General features: G+C 40.5%; 1 pseudogene; it reads left to right on the forward strand.

Annotated features, from left to right (window-relative positions):
• The window catches only part of LOC127206419 (60S ribosomal protein L7a-like), a 141,167-nt pseudogene extending 120,937 nt beyond the window's left edge, over window positions 1–20,230 (forward strand).
• Window positions 20,231–21,006: the final 776 nt, after the last annotated feature.

Consider the following 21,006-nt stretch of genomic DNA (forward strand, 5'->3'; position numbering starts at 1 on the left):
TGTAGACCAGGCTGGCCTCAAATTCACAGAGATCCATTCACCTGCCTCTGTCTCCCTGAGTGCTGGGATTACAGGCATGTACCTCTCCTCCTGGCTACAATAAGGACTTTGGAAGTGTCCAGGGGCTCACATCCTGGAAGCCCCCGAAACTGTGAGTCAAAGTAAATCCTCTATAAGATGTTTCTGGTAGATACTTTTGTCACTGGGACACAAACATGACTAACATGCCACATGTGTGCCTCAGCCACCCAAGTGCATCTGCAGAATGTCCAGCTTTACAGGAAAAGCTAGTCTTCTTCCAATCAAGCCTTTGACACGCACAATGTGCTGTTTTGTTAAACATTTCTCTCCCTTGAAAACATCAGTGCCCCAGCTTCTTAAACCCATGAATACACTCAAACAGTGGCCCCCCAAAGACACAATGGAAGTGTGGTTCAAAGTGTGCCTAAGTCTGGCTGGTGTGTGCATGGAATTGGACCAATGATATTTCATCTGAACTGTGAGTTAGGGGAAATGCTGTCAAGGTGAAGAACTGGGATGGAGGGAGGATTATTATAGCAGGGGAGGGTGACTTGTAGTGTATTTAAAATGCTGACAAATAGAATGTTCTGTGGGAGACAGCTGAATGTGGAAGCAGAATTCAGAAAGCTTGTGTGGTGGCTGCTGCAGTAGATGGTTTAACGAAGGCAGTAAGAGGGTTCACTTGGGTTATGCACACCTTTGTTAAGGGCTTGGAGAGGAGCAGCAAGGGTACAATTTGAAGAGGTCTGAGGAAATATGGTCAAGATAGGAACCTAGGTCATTAAATAAAGACCTGGAGGCTGAATATTAAAAAAAATCAAGTAGAATGTATAGGACAAATCAAAATTTGATTTAGAAAAAAAAAAAGAGAAAATATCTTTGACTACTACTTCTTCTTCTTCTTCTTCTTCTTCTTCTTCTTCTTCTTTTTCTTCTTCTTCTTGTTTTTGTTTTGTTTTCTTTTTTTGAGACAGGGTGTCTCTGTGTAGCCTTGGGTGTCCTGGACTCCTTTTGTAGACCAAGCTGGCCTCAAATTCACAGCAATCCACCTGCCTCTGCCTCCCAAGTGCTGGGACTAAAAGTGTGTGCCACCACGCCCAGCAAAAAGTAGTCTTTGGGAAAGAAGTAGATATAAAGAAGGCATTGGTTGTAGACAAGAAAAATGAGGCCCAAGGTACCATAGCTGTGGGCACAGCAAGCTTCAGGGGTATGAGGGGAGTTAGGACAACTGAATTAGTGACCTAGTGTTAGGACAAGTGCATGCTTGTAATACGGACCACCAATCAGATACAGATTAAAAAAAAAAAAAAACAGGGGAACGTACACATAAAAGAGAAACAGAAAACCAAAGAATGACAAGAAAGCCTTTGAAAACCAAGGAGAACCAATAACAGAGCCAAACAAATCCATGGAACAAACTAAGGCAAAGAGAAGTGAGACAATAGGAAAAGGCTTTGATATCTTAGATACAAAAAGCAAGAGTTAGAAGACAGTGTTTAAGTGATATAAGAATGTCCCACATTGAAAATGCCCAGTGATACTGAGCAGTAATTATCTTTCTCAAGCCATTATCCTTTCCTAGAGTGTTGACAATGCTCAAACTTGAAGACTAAATAGTTCTAGGGGAGACTTTGGGGGACACTGTTTGAGTGTATTCATGGGTTTAAGAAGCTGGGGCACTGATGTTTTTGAAGGAGAGAAATGTTTAACAAAGCAGAATATTGTGGGTGTCAAAGGCTTGATTGGAAGAAGACTAGCTTTTCCTGTGAAACTGAACATTCTGCAGTTGCACTCGGGTGGCTGAGGCACACATGTGGCATGTTAGTCCTGTTTGTGTCCCAGTGACAAAAATACCTGCCCCAAACATCTTATAGAGGATTCATTTTGATTCACGGTTTTGGGGGCTTCCAGGATGTGATGGTAGGAAAAGTGTGGCCACTCAGCTCAGTTGGCAGTGGTAGGAAGGTGTTGGACCTGTTTATATCATGAAAGACCAGGGAGCAGAAAGGGCTGGAGGAAGTGCTGGCTGGAGTCAGCCCTCAGGGATCTGTTCCTAGAGATCTGTTTCCACAGACTCGATGTCACAGCACTCCACAAAGAGTACCTCAGCTGAAGAACCAATGCTCAAACATTAAAGTGAGGGGGAAACTTCAGCTTTGAACCATAACATGCGGTATGGTTACTATATATTTCTCTGATCAGGAAAGATATAGCCCAAGGCATATACCTCACACAGTAGAGCAAGCATTGGTTTTCCCTAGACACTGAGCCATTTGAATGTTAAAATACCTTGTAACAACAATTGTTTAAAGTTCAATAAAGATGAGATTTTTGTGATTTTGTCCTTTATATTTGTACCCTTATCTTGGAGGATGAGACTTAGTCAGGTGGTGGAGAGAGGCCAAAGACCCATGGGTCTGGACAGTTAAGATGAAATGTCCTGTGTTTCTGATGCCTATCAAGGGCAAGCCTGGACTCCGAACCTGAAACTGTGCCCGGTGCATATCCTATCTGGCTTATGTTTTTTTTTTTCTTCCAGTAGGCAAGTAAGGATCAGATGGGTGGCAGATACCCGGCCATATGCATATTTATAATATGGCAAATGTGCCATCAGGCTGACTAATTCAAGCATACAAGAGCTGAAAAGTTTAGATGGAAGCTGATGTTTTCAGGATTCCAGGATGCAGCTCTGCCAGATCAATGTGTTAACTTAATGAGACAGAGCATTTCCTGATTCAGGAAGGAAAGCAGCCCCCTTGTCCTGATGAATTCACGGATCCCTCTGTGCTTTATATTTCATCCTTCTCCCCTCCCTAATCCCTCCCCCCCCCTAAAAAGCACTCATCTGACTCATTGTAAAAATACCCCCAGGGCTTGGATATTGCCCATTTGATATCAGTAGCTTTGCTGCCAGCCGTGGTAATTGCTCTCTGTGAATGTGTTGCTTCTGAATCCCCTCTAATGCAATCCTTTGTTCCTTTCTGCTCGTGGCCTCTTTTGCTTTTGAGCCCACTTCCTGTCCCTCCCTTCTCAACAGTCATCAGAGTGTTAGCCACCTCAATAATTATGCCTTCTAACATGTCCCTTTATAATGAACAAAAATCTAATTTTTCTCCCTGCTCTTCACAGTTGTAAACATTGATGCCATTTGCCATTTATAGCCATTCCTGTCCCTTTCCCTGTGATATTTTTCCTGTAATCAGGTGCTCTGACTCTTTACGTGTATTTAGTCCTTTAGCGATGCTGATGATGTCTGATGCTGAATTCATATCCAACATCTTTCATAGATTCATTTTTCTATCGATCAGTCAGCTGTACTGTATGTCTAAAGTTTGGGGCTCACATTTTAATGGTCCAGTTGAATGCAGAGCCTATTAGACAGTGTCATGCCATTAAAGGCATAGTCTCCAGGGAGATTGGGAGGTGCTGATTTCTTTGTTTGTTTCCAATGAGGTACGCAACTTGCTCACTCATAGATTGCCCATCATGCCATGGTGCCTCACCACAGTCCCCAAAGCCAGGTCTTCTTCCTTTTAATGAGTTATCTCAGGTGTCTTGTCACAATGATGGGAAACTGGCAATCACTTGCTCAGTGAAAAGCTTACACCATATGCAGTCGATTTGTTTCTCTCTGAAATAGCTGCATCTCTATCTTAGGTCCAAGCCTGAAAATAAAAGAAGAATTCACTCAAAAAAGTGTGAAGAAGAAAAAAAAAAAAAGAATACCAAAGCTCTTCAAAGCAGAAGATATTGTTGGAGACTTGTGTCAAGATTTTTCCAAAGTGAAATACTTATCCATTTTAATCTTTCCCCCTTCACCCACTGCATTTAAAACCCTGTCTAACCTTGTTCCCTCTGCCCCTAACTTACGGTCAGCAAAGCCAAAACACAGCTGCCATTCGGCACCATTGGGGAGTCTCTGAGTTCTATTCCATATATTGAGAAAATTAGATTTGATGGAAGCTGAAATGCTTTAGTCTATTTCCCGTTGCTAATAGCATAATACCACAGAGTGAATAAGTCATAGGAAGACAGGATTTTATTGGCTCATGATGATGACGTTTACTGACCAGACTATTTGACATCTGGCCACCTGGTGAGGGCCTTCTTGATGGCCAAGTCCTGAGATGAGTCAGGGCATCAATTGGCAAGAGACACAGAGCAGGCAAGCTGGCTTTCATGGCAGCCCCACTTGAGATGGCTTTCCATCTGGTCACATTTCTTCCATCTTATAATGGGGCTTACCATTCAGCATGAGTTTTGGAGGCAACAAACTTTATGCAAATGAGAGCAGAAGAAGGACTGTGCTCTGTTATAGGACCTCTGTATTCTCGTTGCCCAAGCACGGTGCTTAACTCCTAACCAGACATACTTCCTGCTGGAAGCAGTGTGTATTCCAGTCCTCTTTATGTCTGGGAAATAAAGATTCATGTGGGGCTTTCCATTCGTGCATTTGGAAAAACCAAATTCCTTGGGAGACAGTAGCATTTTGGCTTTGTCTCACTGCAGTGAGACAGACAAGGGAAGAGGCCCAACAAAGGAATATTCTGGGAAAGAAGTCTATTCCCTAATAGTTGCAGTTTATATATAGAACCCCAGGAAGCTCATGAATTTTAAATATGATTTAATTTGGAAGTACGTACATATTTTATCTTCCAGAGATATGGTAGAGTCTTTATGCAAAACCCAAATAAAAGGATACTTTTAAGGAAAGTAACTATGTACTGAAATGCTATCCTTTGTACTGCAGAGAAACTCTCCTCCGCAGGTGGTCACACTGGGTGGAGGACCTCTTCGCACTCCATGATAATGTCAGCAGTATAGAGAGGCAAAGAAATACTGCAGGATGAAGCGAATTCTGGGCAGTTCAATGGTGTGGCAAGTGGAAAGAATACTTCCTGTTTGTCAGACCCTTAAAGTAAGTGGAGAAAATGAAGCGAGAAAGCAACGTATCTACATCGTGTACCTTGTCATGAGTGTCAAGAGACAACACCTGTAGATAGGTTCCCTTGTAACAGAGCCCTGACTGTGGTTAGTCCATGCCAGTGTCTGGTGACAGAGATGATTGGGTGTGGCTAAGGTAGGAGTCACAATAGCACACATGCAATTGACCATTCCAACTCTCTACCTATTTGTTTCTCCTTAATTAATTCCTGGGGACATAATATAGCTTGCACTGTTCTGCACAGATGCTGGCTCTCATTCAGTCAACATACCAGTTAACATGTGCTTTGTTGGATGCTTGAAATACAGAGGAGAAGCTTATGGGTCCGGCTGTTAACTTGTGTCTGAAATATTTTTTTCAATGTGAAGAGGAAACATTTTTCTTTTATTAGATGATGTGTAAATATTCTTGCAAATGATTGCTGACTCATGAAAATCATACATTTATACTAGTTTCTGGGGGGTGGGGTATCATGTATGCTATTTCCTGTTTAAATGTTAGAGACAGTGACTATGTGTATGTAATAGAATACATTCAACCTGGTTAGGCCCTTTGAGAAACTTGACACTACAGGGCATGCGAGTGAATGTTTCTGGCTCTGGAACCAGCTGTCTCTTTGAAGAATACATAACTGTGTGTCATTGTGGAAATGAGTGAAGTAGAAGACTAAGTTTGACCTAGGGGTTTCAAATGATGTGTTTGTGTCCAGGAAGCACTTCAAGTTCAAATATTGTGGAGATAGAACAATGGGATTACAGAAACATGAATACAGTGAAATGTCTGACAGGAATGAATAGATATGAGTCATGGCTAAGGTGAAAATCTTGCTTTATATTACACGGGAATGCTTGTGCTTCTTCTAAACACCTTCACTCTTATCACAATGAGTATTTTTTCCTCATTTTTTTTTTCATAAAGAGAAAGGAATAGCCCCAAGGACAGAGAGCCCTGTGTGGGAGCAAGGTTGAAACTCAGCTATTTTTGGCTTTCTACTCTCTGCTGAGACTATTAGATTATATCTCCTTTTATTTCTGTTATTTGATTTTCTGTTTTCTCTATTTGACATATTTGAAGTGATAAAATACATTTTTTGTTCTTACATTACTAATGCAGTAGAAGTATTTTTCAATTTTGCCAAACTACAACACACTAAACATGGCAAATAACTGCTTTCAGCACCACTTTTTCCCAATGCATGCCTTCAAATGGGAGTTAAAAATAGGAATGCAGATGCTAATAACAGTATTGATAAAAGAAACTCTGGCTTCAAAAGTGAGAAATCCAATTATTAAAAAATGATGAAAGTATTTGAGGAAAATATTCTGCAGCAGGTGAGAGTACTAATGGAAAATTTTGTCCCATTATGGTACTATTATATATCATAAATTAAATATATATTATAAATTAAATATAGTTTTCCTCAACTCAGTAACCTGAGATTAGCTAAGACTTTCTGTTCTCATAGCTAATGACTCTGGAGGTGACAGCTTATACTTAGCTTCCATTGAATTTGTAGATACTGAAAGGTAGGGATATGAGAAAGAAAGAAAAATAGGCATACAAAGTCAAGAATTTGTGCACTGGACTTGTCCGAAGTGTCCTCTTAATGTTTATATACACTCTAGCTGTCTCCATCAAACAAAACTTAGGACTTCAGGACCATGAATCACAAGATCACCTAGTATGTAAATACTGTGTACTTAGGCCAAGGCAACATTAGCTTAAAGTTCCTTAGAGTTTATAAGTCTTTCTCAAAGGAGCTTAAAATACTTTTCAGTTCTAACATGCTATTAGTTTTTCATGAAATTTCTTTCTTTTTTATTATAATTTATTCACATTACATCCTGATTGTTTTTAATTTAATTTTATTTTTATTATTTAATTAATTTATTCATATTACAACTCAATTGTTTTCCCCTCACTTGTATCCTCCCATTTCTCTCTCTCTCTCTCTCTTTCTCTCTCTCTCTCTCTCTCTCTCTCTCTCACTTTATTCCCCTCCCCTAGGTCTGTGACATAAGGGAACCTCCTCCCCACCATATGGTCACAGCCTATCAAGTCTCATCTTGGTAGACTGCTTATCCTTTCTCTGAGTACCAGCAGGCCTCCCCACCAAGGGGAAGTGGTTATATATGGGGCACCAGAATTTGTGTCAGAGTCAGTGTGCTTTCTCCACACAGCTGTGGAGAATGTCTTGACCATTGGCTAGATCTACGTAGAGGTTCAATATCTACTACATGTATTGTCCTTGGTTGGTGCAATAGTTTGAGCAGACGATCCTGGGTCCAGATCTGCTTGTCATGATGTTCTTCTTGTAGGCTTCTAGGACCCTCTGGATCCTTCTATTTCCCCATTCTCTCATACTTCTCTCATCTAGAGTCCTAATAAAAAGTCCTTGCATCTATCCCATCTCCTGGTAAGTGAAGACTTTCATGGAACATGCCTTTTGGGCTAGTGCCCAATTATAAGTGAATATATGCCATGTGAGTCTTTCTGCATTTGAGTTAACTCACTCAGTATGCAGTATCTAGTTCCATCCATTTGTCTGCAAATTTTGAGATTCCCTTGTTTTTAATAGCTGAGTAGTATTCCATAGTGTAAATATACCAGAGGTTTTTTTTTTTTTTTTTTTTTAATCCATTCTTCAACTGAGGGACATTTAGGCTGTTTCCAGGTTCTGGCTATTATGAATAAGGCTGCTATGAATATGGTTGAGACAAAGGTCTAATATTCAAAATATATAAAGAGCTCAAGAAATTAAACACCACCAAACCAAATAACCCAATTAAGAAATAGGGCTCAGAATTAAACAGAGAATTCTCAACAAAGGAATGTTGAATGGCTGAGAAACACTTAAAGAAATGCTCAACCTCCTTAGCCATCAGAGAAATGCAATCAAAATCAAAACAATTCTGAAATTCTATCATACACTCATCAGAATGGCTAAGATAAAAAGCTCAAGTGAGAGCACATGCTGGCAAGGATATGGAGAAAGGGGAACACTCCTTCGTTGCTAGTGAGAATGCAAACTTGTACAATCACTTTGGAAATCAATCTGGCACTTTCTCAGAAAACTGGGAATAGAGCTTCCTCAAGACCCAGCTATTCCACTCCTTAGAATATACCCAGAAGATGCTCCACCACACAACAAGGAGATATGCTCAACTATGTTCATACATCTTGATTGTAATCCACTTGCTTTTATCTTTTTGTTCCCAGCCTTCCTCCACTTCTCATACTTTGACAGGTGGGGTCTTCCTCCCTCACTGTCTGACCACTGCCCATCATGTCTTCTCTCAGTAGCCTGCATCTTTTTCTTCTCTGTTCCCACAGGGCCTCTCTACCAAGGGGCAACGATCAAATTTCACCAGAGTTTGTGTCAGAGGTAGTCTCCTGCTCTCCCCTTCCTCTTCCCCACATGGAGAATGAGCTGTCCATTGGCTACATCTGAGCATGGGATCTAGGTTCTCTGCTTGCTATGTTCTTGCTTGTGCAGGCCCCCCTGGGTCCAGATCCACCAGCCTTAATAGTCTCCTTATGGAGCTCCTGACAACCCTCCCCCTTCCTTCCATCCCCCAACTCTTCCATACAACTTGCAGCTCTTTGTCTAGAGTCCAGCTGAGTGTCCCAGTGTCTGACCCCATCCTCCTCAAGGGAGATTTTCCTTTTTTTTTTTTTTTTTTTTTTTTGATATTTACTTTGAAGGAACTCTAAATCTTTAGGAAGCTACTATGCCAATTGGCGGCAAGTTTATACAGTAATAGTAGGGATGTCAAATCCATATATACAAGCCCAAGAGTCTATGCTTAGGGATGGAGAGTAGGAGACAACGTGGGAGAGACTGGTCTTCCACTGCATGAGGATGACAAAAAAAAAAAAAAAAAAAAAAAAAAAAAAAGCCTGACTAACTGCATCTAGGCTGAGCAATGAATGATTAAGGACTATGGACCACATTCCAGAGTCATTTATCCTATCTGTGTTAACTGATGACCCCATAGATTCTGATGCATCTGCCAACAACATAGTTGCTTAACCCTGAAAGGGAGCTGTAGACTCTACTCAGTTCTTACCTAACATAGGTTTCCCTCCTGCTCAATGCCATGTACTCAATTTAGAGGGTTGGAGGAATCTATACAGCTTATATATCAATGCATCTCATGAAATTATTACATGTGTGGCATCTTCCTCATTGATAAATATACCTTTATAGTAACCTCTATGGCCAGATTCAATTTCAGAACAGGTAGAACTCTAATTGTAGACAATGTTATGGTCTGGATTGTATACCCTTCAAATTCATATTGTAAAATCCTATTCCCCTTATGTTCCTCAAAAAGTCATTTAACTGGGGACAAAGTGTGCTAGTCAGCTTCCTGCTACTATAACAAGATAGTTATGGACATTTTAGTCCATGATCACTATAGATCCCACACTTTGAATGTGTGGGAAAGTAGTAACCTGTTGTATGTTCACATGGCAAAGCCAAAAGACTTACTTCATGGACCAGGGAACAAAACTACCTAGAATGGGACAGATTCCCATTATCTCCTCCTGTGACACACATCCACTGACCTAAAATTTCCCAGTAGGTTCCATTTCTTAAGATCCTATTTCTTCCCAGTAGTGCCATCCTTGGGACTGAGCCTTTAAAGTATGAACCTGTAATATGGGCAGGGTATCACAGGACAGACTATGGAATAGGTCTTTTAAACAAGGCGTCAGATGAGCTCACTAAAGGCAAACCTAATCCAGTGTAGTTTTACCATTAAAAGAAGAGGAAGTTTGGGCAGAGGCTGATACAGTAGGAAAAGAACACGAGGCCATACGGAAATCGATCCCCTTTTAAGGCACAGAGAGAGTAGACTCAAAAGAAACAAGTTTTGCTAACATCTTGAGCTTACCTTTTTCTAGTCCTCAGAACTGAAAGAAAATAAATCTTTCCTGTTTAACTCACCCAGTATGTGGTGTTTCATTATTGCACTCCTAACAAACTGATGTACCCTCTGAGTGTCTTTCCTCATATCAGGGACCCGTAAACATGACAAATACATGCAGTATAGTGAGCTTACTGGGTTATGCAGTTCTGCACAGCTGGCCTTCAATTTAGCAATATGATTTTGGATTTTGTTGGTGTACTCCATGTAACCATTCAGCAGTAGTGAACTGTTGCTGTAATGAACGAATGCATGGTGTCTAAAGAGCCTGTGACAGAGTGTCTGGATGAGAGTTAGAAGGGACAGACTCGTGAGCCTCGCACCGACAGGGAACTGAATTCTGCCAGTAGCCTGAGTGACCCTGGAGATAGGTTCCTTTTATTTTCCCTGTAAGAGCCTAGTCCAGGCAACACTTCAGCTTTGGGCTCGCAAGAACTCATCTACACACTTAGGACCTCTGATCTCCAATACTGTAAGGCAATCATAAATGGATGCTCTTGTAAGTTGCTAAATTTATGGTCTTTCCTAGTGCTGCTGGAGAAACTGTTTTACTATGTTTGGAGGTTTAGCTCAGGAGAGGGTTGTTGTGTTTCTTGCTGGCTTGGTCTAATGGTTGACTGCGGCATACTCAGAAATTTTATAACTTCAAAACCCACCAGAGCTCCTACATGAGATATATTAAGAAACTATTGTAATGAAAAATTCATAGTTTTTTTCCTTTCAAATCAGAAGACTAAATAGTATAATTAAAAAAGGAATTTTGGTTCTCTTTAAGCAAAAGTTGGATTTGAGGTGTAACAGATTTAATGGAGCATTACCAGATGGGAATGCATTAAAATAGTCCAAACACAAGGTGAGGAGGAATGAAATGTTGGTAATAATAATGGTAGTTTGTAAAAAAAAAAAAAAAAGTGCCTGGAGAAGCTGTGTAAGCTGAAATTGTAATAGTGTATCTAAGTAGAAATGCCTTGTACAGTCAGTGACATGAAACAAGGAATCCTGAATCAATATAGAGAAAAAGATCCTTTGTTATAATTATCATTATGAAGGTAATTGAAAGTATAATAATAGATTTTTTGATGGGTGTGGTGCAGACAGATGAGACCAAAAATATGGAGGAACGTGACAGATTAAGGCACAGAATAAAGAAAGTACAGAGACAAAGTGAAAAAAAGAAGAGAGGGCAGAGAGATTTCCAGAATGTCCCAGCTGAGAAAGACTAGATGCGGGGAGGATAAGAATCAGGGGCCTACTGTCCTTCCTTGAGCTGCCTCTCCACTGCACGTTTTGTTTGTGTATTGGCTCCTGACTTCTCTCAATTGTGGTTCACATGGGTTAATAGCCTTGTCTGGAATCTCTGTATCTCTGCATCTCTGCGCATGTCCCTACTTGTTAACTTGGTTCTTTACAACCACAATCTGAAGCCACTAGTTCTGGTCTTTCTTTATCCCATGAGAGTTGATAGAGCTTCAAAATTTGGGGTTTTCTCTTGCCATGTCCATTGGTCCTCAGCAGCCAGAATAAAGATGAGGAAAAAGAGTCATACAGTTGGTAGTCATTATTATTCTTATAAAATTAAAAAAAAATTCATGTGTGCGTGTGTGCATGTGTGTGTGTGTGTGTGTGTGTGTGTGATATGTATTGTAAGTGTGTAAGCAAGTGCCATTGTACACATGTAGTCAGAAGACAACTTTGAAGAGCGGCGTCTGTCTTTCCATTTGCTGAAGTGAGGTAGGTCTCTTGGCTGCCACTTTGTGCCCTCCAGACCATTTGCCCTTCAGCTTCTGGGAGGACCTCCTGTCTTCACCTACTTTTTAATCAAAGGAACACTAGGGTTGTAAATGTGTGCTGTCCATCTCTCTTCTTTTCTCTTTGTTTCTGTTTTCCTTTATTAAGAATAGATTCTTGTCTTATATGATATATCCTGATTATAGTCTCCCCTCTGCTGACTCCTCGCAGTTCCTCCCCCCTTCTTTCGAAGAGAATAGACTTCTAAGAGTTAACAACCAAACATGAAAAAATAAAGTACAAAAAAAAAAAAAAAAAAGGAGCAAAAACTATCATATTGAAGTTGGACACAGCAGCCCAACAGGAGGAAAACCGTCTTAAAAGCAGGCACAAGAATCTGAGATATCCACCCATTCTCACAGTCAGGAGTCCCTTTGCTGCCTGGGTACTCAAGACAGCTGGCCCCACCCCCACCTGGCCAGAACCTGATGGCACTGGGTTCAGGAGAGCTATCCCCACTCCTATTAAACTACAGCAATTAGGAGAGCTGGCCCCTCACCAATCCTGGGCAGCCTGGGAGAGCTAGCTCTGATGGCATGTTTGCAGGAGAGCTGGCCCCTCACCTGGGCAGGCCAGGAGAGCTGGTTCTGTTGCTGAGGGCACAGGAGAGCTGGCAGGCTAACCAACTCAGCTACCACCCAAGCCCAGATCCTGGATTTTGAGCTGGCCTGCCTCAACATCTACCGCACCTGTGGGCTGCTGGAGTTGAGAAGGGACCTGCTTTGCAAAATGAAAGCTGCAAGATCTTCATGACTCAGGGAAACAACAGGATATTTCAGAAGAGTCCCAGTGGGGGTCCAATACTGATGGTGTTGCAAAGGGCTGGACCAATGACTCATTGCAATGATCATTTGCAAGTAAGGCTGTGCAGACAAATTGATGTATTGTGTGACAACACAGCTTCCATAGTGAGATTTTTAAAAAAAATTTAAATTTTCTTTTTGGGGGAAGGTTAGTTTCAAGGATGGAGGGAGCATATGGAAGGACTGGGGAATGAATAGGATTAGGATGTATAATGTGAAATTAACAAAAAAATCACTTTTATTTCTTTAAAAGCAAAACCTAGCTATATGTACATTATCGCTTGTATTTTCTTTAATATTTTCCACTCTTAATGTTAACTGAGTTGCCTGGCATTTAGTTTAGTACATATAAAATGGTTTATATAGATCTTTATGTCTTAGCTCATTGTTCTAACACCATATATAAATGACATTTATTTTAAAAAATACTAAGCTAATAGCTATGATACATACACAGAGGACCTAGCATAGACATATGTAGGTCCTGTGCTTGGTGCTTCAGCCTCTATGAGCTCATATCTGTCTTGCTTTGTTGACTTAAAGAGATTCTTGTTCTCCTGGTGTCCTCCATTTCCTCTGGCTCTTATGATCTGTCTTATTTTCTGCAAGGTACGCTGAGCTCTGTGGACAGGAATTTAATGGGGACCTCCAAGTTAGATTCTCTCTGCACAACTTCAGGCTGTGCGTCTCTGCATCTGCTCTCAACTGCTGCTGGAAGAAGCCTCTCTGAGGATGACTGGATAATGCCATGATCTGTGATCATAGCTGAATATAATTAGCAATCATTTTATTGATTTTGTTTTTAGGCCAGTTGTGTTTGGTTTTTACCCACACTTGTGGAGTGGGCCTTAAATCAGATATTGGTTGGCTATTTTTACAAGTTCAGTATCACCATTAGGAACCAAACTCATGTTGTAAGTGCTTTTACCTACTGAGCCATCTTGTAGGCCCATCATTATCATCCTTAAAGAAACAATCTCTTTTTTTTCCTGAGTTTGAAACTTTTTTTACAATTTTTAAATTTTTATTAATTTATTCTTGTTACATCTCAATGGTTATCCCATCCCTTGTATCCTCCCATTCTTCCCTCCCTCCCATTTTCCCATTATTCCCCTCCCCTATGACTGTTCCTGAGGGGGATTACCTCCCCTTGTATATGCTCATAGGATATCAAGTCTCTTCTTGGCAACTTGCTGTCCTTTCTCTGAGTGCCACCAGGTCTCCCCCTCCAGGGGACATGGTCAAATGTGAGGCACCAGAGTATGTGAGAAAGTCATATCCCACTCTCCACTCAACTGTGGAGAATGTTCTGACCATTGGCTAGATCTGGGTAGGGGTTTAAAGTTTACCGCCTGTATTGTCCTTGGCTGGTGCCTTAGTTTGAGCGGGACCCATGGGCCCAAATCTGCCTATCATAATGTTCTACTTGTAGGTTTCTAGGACCCTCTGGATCCTTCTACTTTGCTATTCTCCCATGCTTCTCTCATTTAGGGTCCCAATAGGATATCCTCCTCTCTGTCCCAGTTTCCTGGTAAGTGAAGGCTTTCGTGGGACATGCCCCTTGGGCTAGTATGCAGATATAAGTGAGTATATACCATTTGATTCTTTCTGCTTCTGGGTTAACTCACTCATTATGATAATTTCTAGCTCAATCCATTTATCCACAAATTTTGGGAATTCCTTGTTTTTAATAGCTAAGTAGTATTCCATAGTGTATATGTACCACAGTTTCTTTATCCATTCTTCTACTGCTGGACACTTAAGCTGTTTCCATGTTCTGGCTATTATGAATAAGGCTGCTATGAACATGGCTGAGCAAATTTTCTTGTTGTGTGCTGGAGCATCTTCTGGGTATATTCCAAGGAGTGGAATAGCTGGGTCTTGAGGAAGCCCTATTCCCAGTTTTCTGAGATAGCACCAGATAGATTTCCAAAGTGGCTGTACTAGTTTGCATTCCCACCAGCAATGAAGGAGTGTTCCTCTTTCCCCACATCATCGCCAGCATGTGGTGTCACTTGAATTTTTGATCTTAGCCATTCTGATGGGTGTAAGATGGAATCTCAGAGTTGTTTTGATTTGCATTTCCCTGATGACTAAGGAGGTTGAGCATTTCTTTAAGTGTTTCTCAGCCATTTGATATTCCTCTGTTGAGAATTCTGTGTTTAGTTCCAAGCCCCATTTCTCAATTGGATTATTTGGTTTGGTGGTGTTTAATTTCTTGAGTTCTTTATATATTTTGGATATTAGACCTTTGTCAGATGTAGGGTTGGTGAAGATTTTTTCCCAGTCTGTAGGCTGTCGCTTTGTTCTCTTGACAGTGTCTTCTGCCTTACAGAAGCTTCTCAGCCTCATGAGGTCCCATTTATTAATGGTTGACATTAAGGCCTGGGCCGTTGGTGTTCTGTTCAGGAAGTTGTCTCCTGTGCCAATATGTTCCAGGCTCTTTCCCACTTTTTCTTCTAAGTGGCTTAGTGCCTCTGGTTTTATGTTGAGGTCTTTAATCCACTTGGATTTGAGTTTTGTGCAAGGTGACAAATATGGGTCCAGTTGCATTTTTGTACACATAGACCTCCAGTTAGACCAACACCATTTGTTGAAGATGCTATCCTTCTTCCATTGAATGGATTTGGCTTCTTTGTCAAAAATCAAGTGACCATATGTGTGTGGATTCATATCTGGGTCTTCGATTCAATTCCACTGATCAACCAGCCTGTTGCTGTGCCAGTACCGTGCTGTTTTAATTACTATTGCTTTATAGTACAGTTTGAGATCAGGTATGGAGATTCCTCCCCAGCACCTTTTATTGTACAATATTGTTTTAGCTATTCTGGGTTTTTTGAAGAAACAATCTCTTTTCACAAAACTTAAAGGAATATTTTTGTTAAGTTAATAATCCAACCAGGGTCTTTACATTTGTATGATTAATTTAGGAGAGACTTGAAGACTATCCAATATGAAGATATATTTTGTATACACTATTTGGAAAATGTAGAATAAGAGTTCAGGAAGAGTTGTCACTACATGTCTTATTCATGTCTGCTCAGAATGATATAAATGATTCCAATGTCATTCATTTGTCAGTGCAGAAAAGAGATGCATCCCATGCACACGTGACTGATGATGATATAAATTATGAAGGCTGCTGTGACCAAGATGTTAGTCACAGGTAGTGGACAGTCATCTACACCACAAATATTTACTGAGTTCTTACTCTGTGCTGGGTTTTGAGTGCTGACAAATTGCAAGGCCCCTATCCATTTTCAGGACAGAGAAGATAAAATTAAATATGAAAACAAATTTTTCCAAATGCAAAATTTATTATAGCTGTCATTTCCAATGCATGTTGCTTTTTCATTCATCTTCCAAACTTCTTTACTCCCCCAGGCCATCAGACTTGGCTTGGGCCCCATTTCATATTCCTAAGGAGGATACAGAATCACTACATTTATTTGACTTTCATGAGGATCAAATAGGAGATGTGTGTCAGCTTAGTAGTTAGCAACCTGTATATTGACCTTTAACATAGCAAACTAGATGTTTGCTATTATAATTCCTTGCTACCTGGAATATTTTCTCTAATATTTACCTAGATGTACATAAAATAGACCAATTCTTTCTTTAAAAGTGAGCAAAGGGAGCTAGAGAGATGGCTTCATGGTTAGGAGCCTGGCTGTACTTCCAGAGAGACGATCCAGGTTCCATTCTCAGTTCCCACATGGTGACTCACAACTGTGGGTAACTACTCCAGTCCTAGAGAAGCAGATTCCGTCTTCTGGACTCTGTAGACAGCAGATACTCCTGCAGTGCACAGACATACACATAGAGAAAACATCTATACAAGTAAAAGAGTTTTAAACATTTTAAATTTAGCACAGATATAACCTTCTTCGAGACATTCTCTTTCGACGTTTAAGAACGAAGTTCTGAATTTCTTGGAACAGAATTTAATCTTAGTTACACTGTATTCCACTTATATAACTATGGAAAGTGAAATTTTCTTAAACCTCCAGTTGTCTTACTTGTATGATAAGGGGGGGAAATATCTATTTTGTATGCGTTTTAATTACTTAAAAATTAAAGTTACTGATGAATAAACTACTTCCTCCCAATATACAAAAGTGTTGTCATTTCTACTTTTCCTCCCTATTTCAATATTTTTGTGCTTCAGTATTAATAAATAGACATAATATTAGCTTGTATCCCATTGCTATAACATAGCAACTGAGTCAGGTTAAATTTACAAAAATTAGAGGTTTATTTAGTTTGTCACTTTTGGAGGCTGCAAGTCCAAACAGCGTTATGCAGACTCCCTGAGATCTCACCCAGCTGCACCATCTGCTGGCACTCACGTGATGAGAAGAAAGCATACCCATATTTCACAGCAAGGAAGAGTGGAGACACAGCATCTCACCCTGCATTCCGAAGACCTCAACCGTATGAAGCAACGCTGTGTCTCTTAAAGATTTACTGCTTCTCAGACTCATCTCATTGAAGAGCATGCTCCCAACATATGGCCCTTGCAGCCAAGTCAGGGGGATCCACACCCAAATCACAGCAGTCACTGCTGCTTCCAAATGACACACTCACTATTGGCCTCCTTAAGCTATTCTTGAGTGTTCCTATCATACACAGGAATCATTTAACTATTCCCTGTATACTGACTTGGGAAACAGGAAAGCCTTTGTGACTGATAGAATCTAGGCACAAAGCACCTTTTGTGTTCATTCATCAAATAAATAAAATGTGAAATGCAGTCCATGTGGTATGAAGAGAAAGACATGTTAAATTTTCTCATGTGATAAAGTTTCCTTGTAAGGAAAAGTGGTGAAAGCATATGTAGTAATGAGCAGGAAAAATTTAAGTAAATATCTTGGAATCTTTATGTTTAGTTAAATGAAAATATACAAAATACTCATTGACATTTGCCTTTAAATAATAGTAGACATAATTAAATACATACTTAAATAATACTTTTGCACATCAAATAATTCTACAAATTATCCTGACAAGCCCCAAATCTGTGCACAACCATGTGATTTGAATAATTATTTGAATGAGTGCATCAGAAGATGAACAGAATTGATATTAGTGTCTTGGTAGATCTTTAATAATGACCAGAGTGCTTGCATGCTGGTCTCAGGCTTTCCTAATAGCAGTTAATGACTGATCAGAGACTCATTTCCATCTGCTTTCTCTTACTACGCACAGTTGCCCTACAAAAGCTCTTGTTCTGTGGGTTTCAAAAAATACATTGAAGTGTTTCCTGGCTGATAAGACATGAGCTATTTCAGCTTAATCCTCAGATACTAAGGCGTATCCTTAATAACCTAGCAGGTTTAGAAGCACTGTCCTAGCAACTAGATGTTTCAAAATTGCTCTTTAATCTACAGTCCTATAAAAGTTTTAGCTTTCCCTCAAAAATCTTTGCAAACCATTTGGACCAGGCTGAGTGATTTCTTGAATGAGGTGACTCATCGTTTCCTGCCCACCCGCCCCACACACACACTCCAGAAAGAGATGAATCACCAAGAAGAGTGAACCTTGTGCTCAGACTGTAGCTCAGCCAAATAAACAGTAAATTGTAACTCGATACTTCCTTATGCTGGGCTGCCTGTGGGCTACCTAAGAGTGGGTTCCATGTGGTCAGAAGAGGAAGTCCCAAGGAGAGAGGGAGATTCTGACAGCCAATCAAATCATTGTGAACTGGAATAGCTCCGAGAAAGTAGGAGAGAGAAAATGGCATAAAAATGTATCAAGTTAATTTCACGCTTTTCCACCTTCAACTTCTGCACAAATTAAATTTAATGCTCTTCAGCCTGAGTGGTCCGCATGCAAAATGATATCACATGGTTGGGACTGATGGAGATAAAGGGGGCTCAGCATTACTTACAAAATGGTAAGAAAATATTTGTTCTGTGATTATGAGTATTTTCATAGTAATTAAAATACACCCCCTTCCTCTTAAATGTACTGAAAGCTTGCAGTAAACATTAAAATTAGGAGAGTTGCTTCTGTTTGCTGATAAATACCAAGTTAAAGTGACCAGCCAATCAGTGTCATGGTTTTAATTTCCACATACAAATGAGAAGTTTCATTGTGTCACTTCTAGATCACTCTCTTAATGGCTTAGAAGCTAACTATGGTCTTTTTGGTGACTGTGTTAATAGAAATGTTAGGGTGAAACGTCATGAGAAGATGCAGCTGTGATGTGGCATGAGCAAGGTCCAAATCACATCCGAAGGACAGAATAGACATGTCTCTTATATTCAGAAGAAATACTGAATCCAGGTTCCTAACTAAGATGAAAACAAAACAAAACAAACAAACAACAAAAAACCAAAACCTGCATTAACTCCTCCAACATAATAAAAAAATCTGACCTGTAAATATTTATATAAAAATTTAAACAGAAATGCTCTGCCGTTTCTCTTATTTTCCTGCTCTGTAGTTTATCTTTAGCCTTCCAGGGACTCCGTTATTTCCAGAATGAAGAGTAGAAACACATCCTAGAAAGTAGACAGGTAAGGATGGAGTGGGGCAGAGAATTGGTTTTCGTCATTATAAGCTGCAGTTAATTCCTTCTGCTCCTAATACTCCTGTAATTCTTACTTCTATGTGATTTTGTAATATTTCAGGCTCTGGAGTATGGAAGTTCCTGCCTGGTGGCTCCGGGAGGACAGTTTTCCTCAGGTGCCTCCCGGGAGACCCTCCAGTCTTCTGATAGTGAGGGTTGCTGAAAGAGCAGAGACTACGCGTTTGTACTGGCTGCTTTCCTCAAGTGGAATTTCACTCGCTTTAACAGTTCAGAAGATGCCAAAGAGACGAGAAAACTTTTCTTGTTCTGTTTCAGTGGTAGACAGGATACAAGGATGTTGGATGTGCAGTGGACTGTCACAGTCACCATCAGTCACCCTCCAACCCAACCAGGGAAGATGTCTCTTATAAAAGAGAAGAGCACAGACAAGTCCACTTGCTGCATCACAAGAAGGTAGAAAGAGCCAGTCCAGCTCAAGTTAAACTGAGCCTTTACCTGGATGACACCTGAGGATGCCTTAACCGTTGCTGTTCACCCTACTATCCCTGTAAAGTGACACAAGAAGCAACGATTTCATCTCTTCAGTAGAAATTAAAGTGAACGTACCTACTTTTTGCCTTGGGTTACATTGGCATTTGTAGAAGACCTTCCTTTAATTTAAGTAAAATATCTTTGTGAAATAATTTTTTATTTATTTCTGAATATCATTCTTTTCTTTTTTAATTTTTCTTTTAAAACTTACCTTTTAAACCCTATATTCTGTGGATTATCACGTCACACGTACACCTACAATTTCCAAATACTACTGGCCACCTTTGCTTATCCAGAGTCTGCCAGATCAATGAGTGTGCTTTTCTTTGCTGGGATCCACATACATTCTTTTCTACCCCTCAGTCTCCAGGAGCCCTTCTACCCATCTCTAGTCTTTCCTCCATACTCACCTCCACCCCATGGATGGATGGCCCCTCCCTGATTCCCTCAAGAGTTGCTTAGGTGCCTCTGTGAACTGTTTTACATCTACCCTAGAAGTTCCTGCTTCTCCTTAAAGTACATGGCACCCTCTTATCTGCATTTCTCTAATTGCCCTGTGGTTATCAGTTCACACTTGTCCTTCACCCTGGACTATGATGTCCTTAACAGCCCGACTGTGTCTTTGTCAACTTCGTATCTCTACTGTCCCGCCCAGTACTTCGGCATCCAGTAAATGTTTGATAAACGAATGAATCAAGATCAGGATAAAAGTGGGAGAGCAGAGCACAACATAAAAGAATTAGAGCGAGCATATGAAAGGCTGTCAACTGCCCCGCTGTTCCTCTTCACTTCCCTGGGGAGACAGCAGCAGCAGCAGCAGCACGGACAACAGGAGGTAGTTTTGGATCAGAGCTGGCACCGGTCAACAGGATCCACTAAGCAAGCACACCCATTGATCTGGCAGACTCTGGATAAGCAAAGGTGGCCAGTGGTATTTGGAAATTGCAGGTGTACGTGTGACATGATAATCCACAGAATATGGTTATGGTAATTATGAGTTACACTTTGTTGTTGACAATATTGCCAAACAAATTGAGAACTCTGTATTATTTTTACAATTTTATATATAAAGGGGTAGAAAAATTATATCTCAAAATATTGCATGCAACTGCAAAGTGTTGGAACGATGTAAGTTGGCTACTTAGTTCAGACCAAGATCCACTCTTGCCAGAGGGTCCCCCTCAACATTTTCCACCATCACCTGAGGGGAGTGGATTTTCTCTGATGTGTGAACAAACAAGGCCCCAGCTGATTATGAGAGCCACTGGAGTTCTGTGCTCTGCTTTTCACTTTTTACCGGTAGGACTTTGGGATACCTTCCATTCCATTACAAGCTTACAGCATTTCAGGAGCTTTGGCTTTGGAGCATTGTGCTACCAGCCCTCCAGAGTCTGGCTTAGGACATTAGGGATATACACTAACCTCATGCTTCCTGCTCTTTAAAGCCTG

Source organism: Acomys russatus, chromosome 23 (genome assembly GCF_903995435.1).
Source record: "Acomys russatus chromosome 23, mAcoRus1.1, whole genome shotgun sequence".
Lineage (NCBI taxonomy): Eukaryota > Metazoa > Chordata > Mammalia > Rodentia > Muridae > Acomys > Acomys russatus.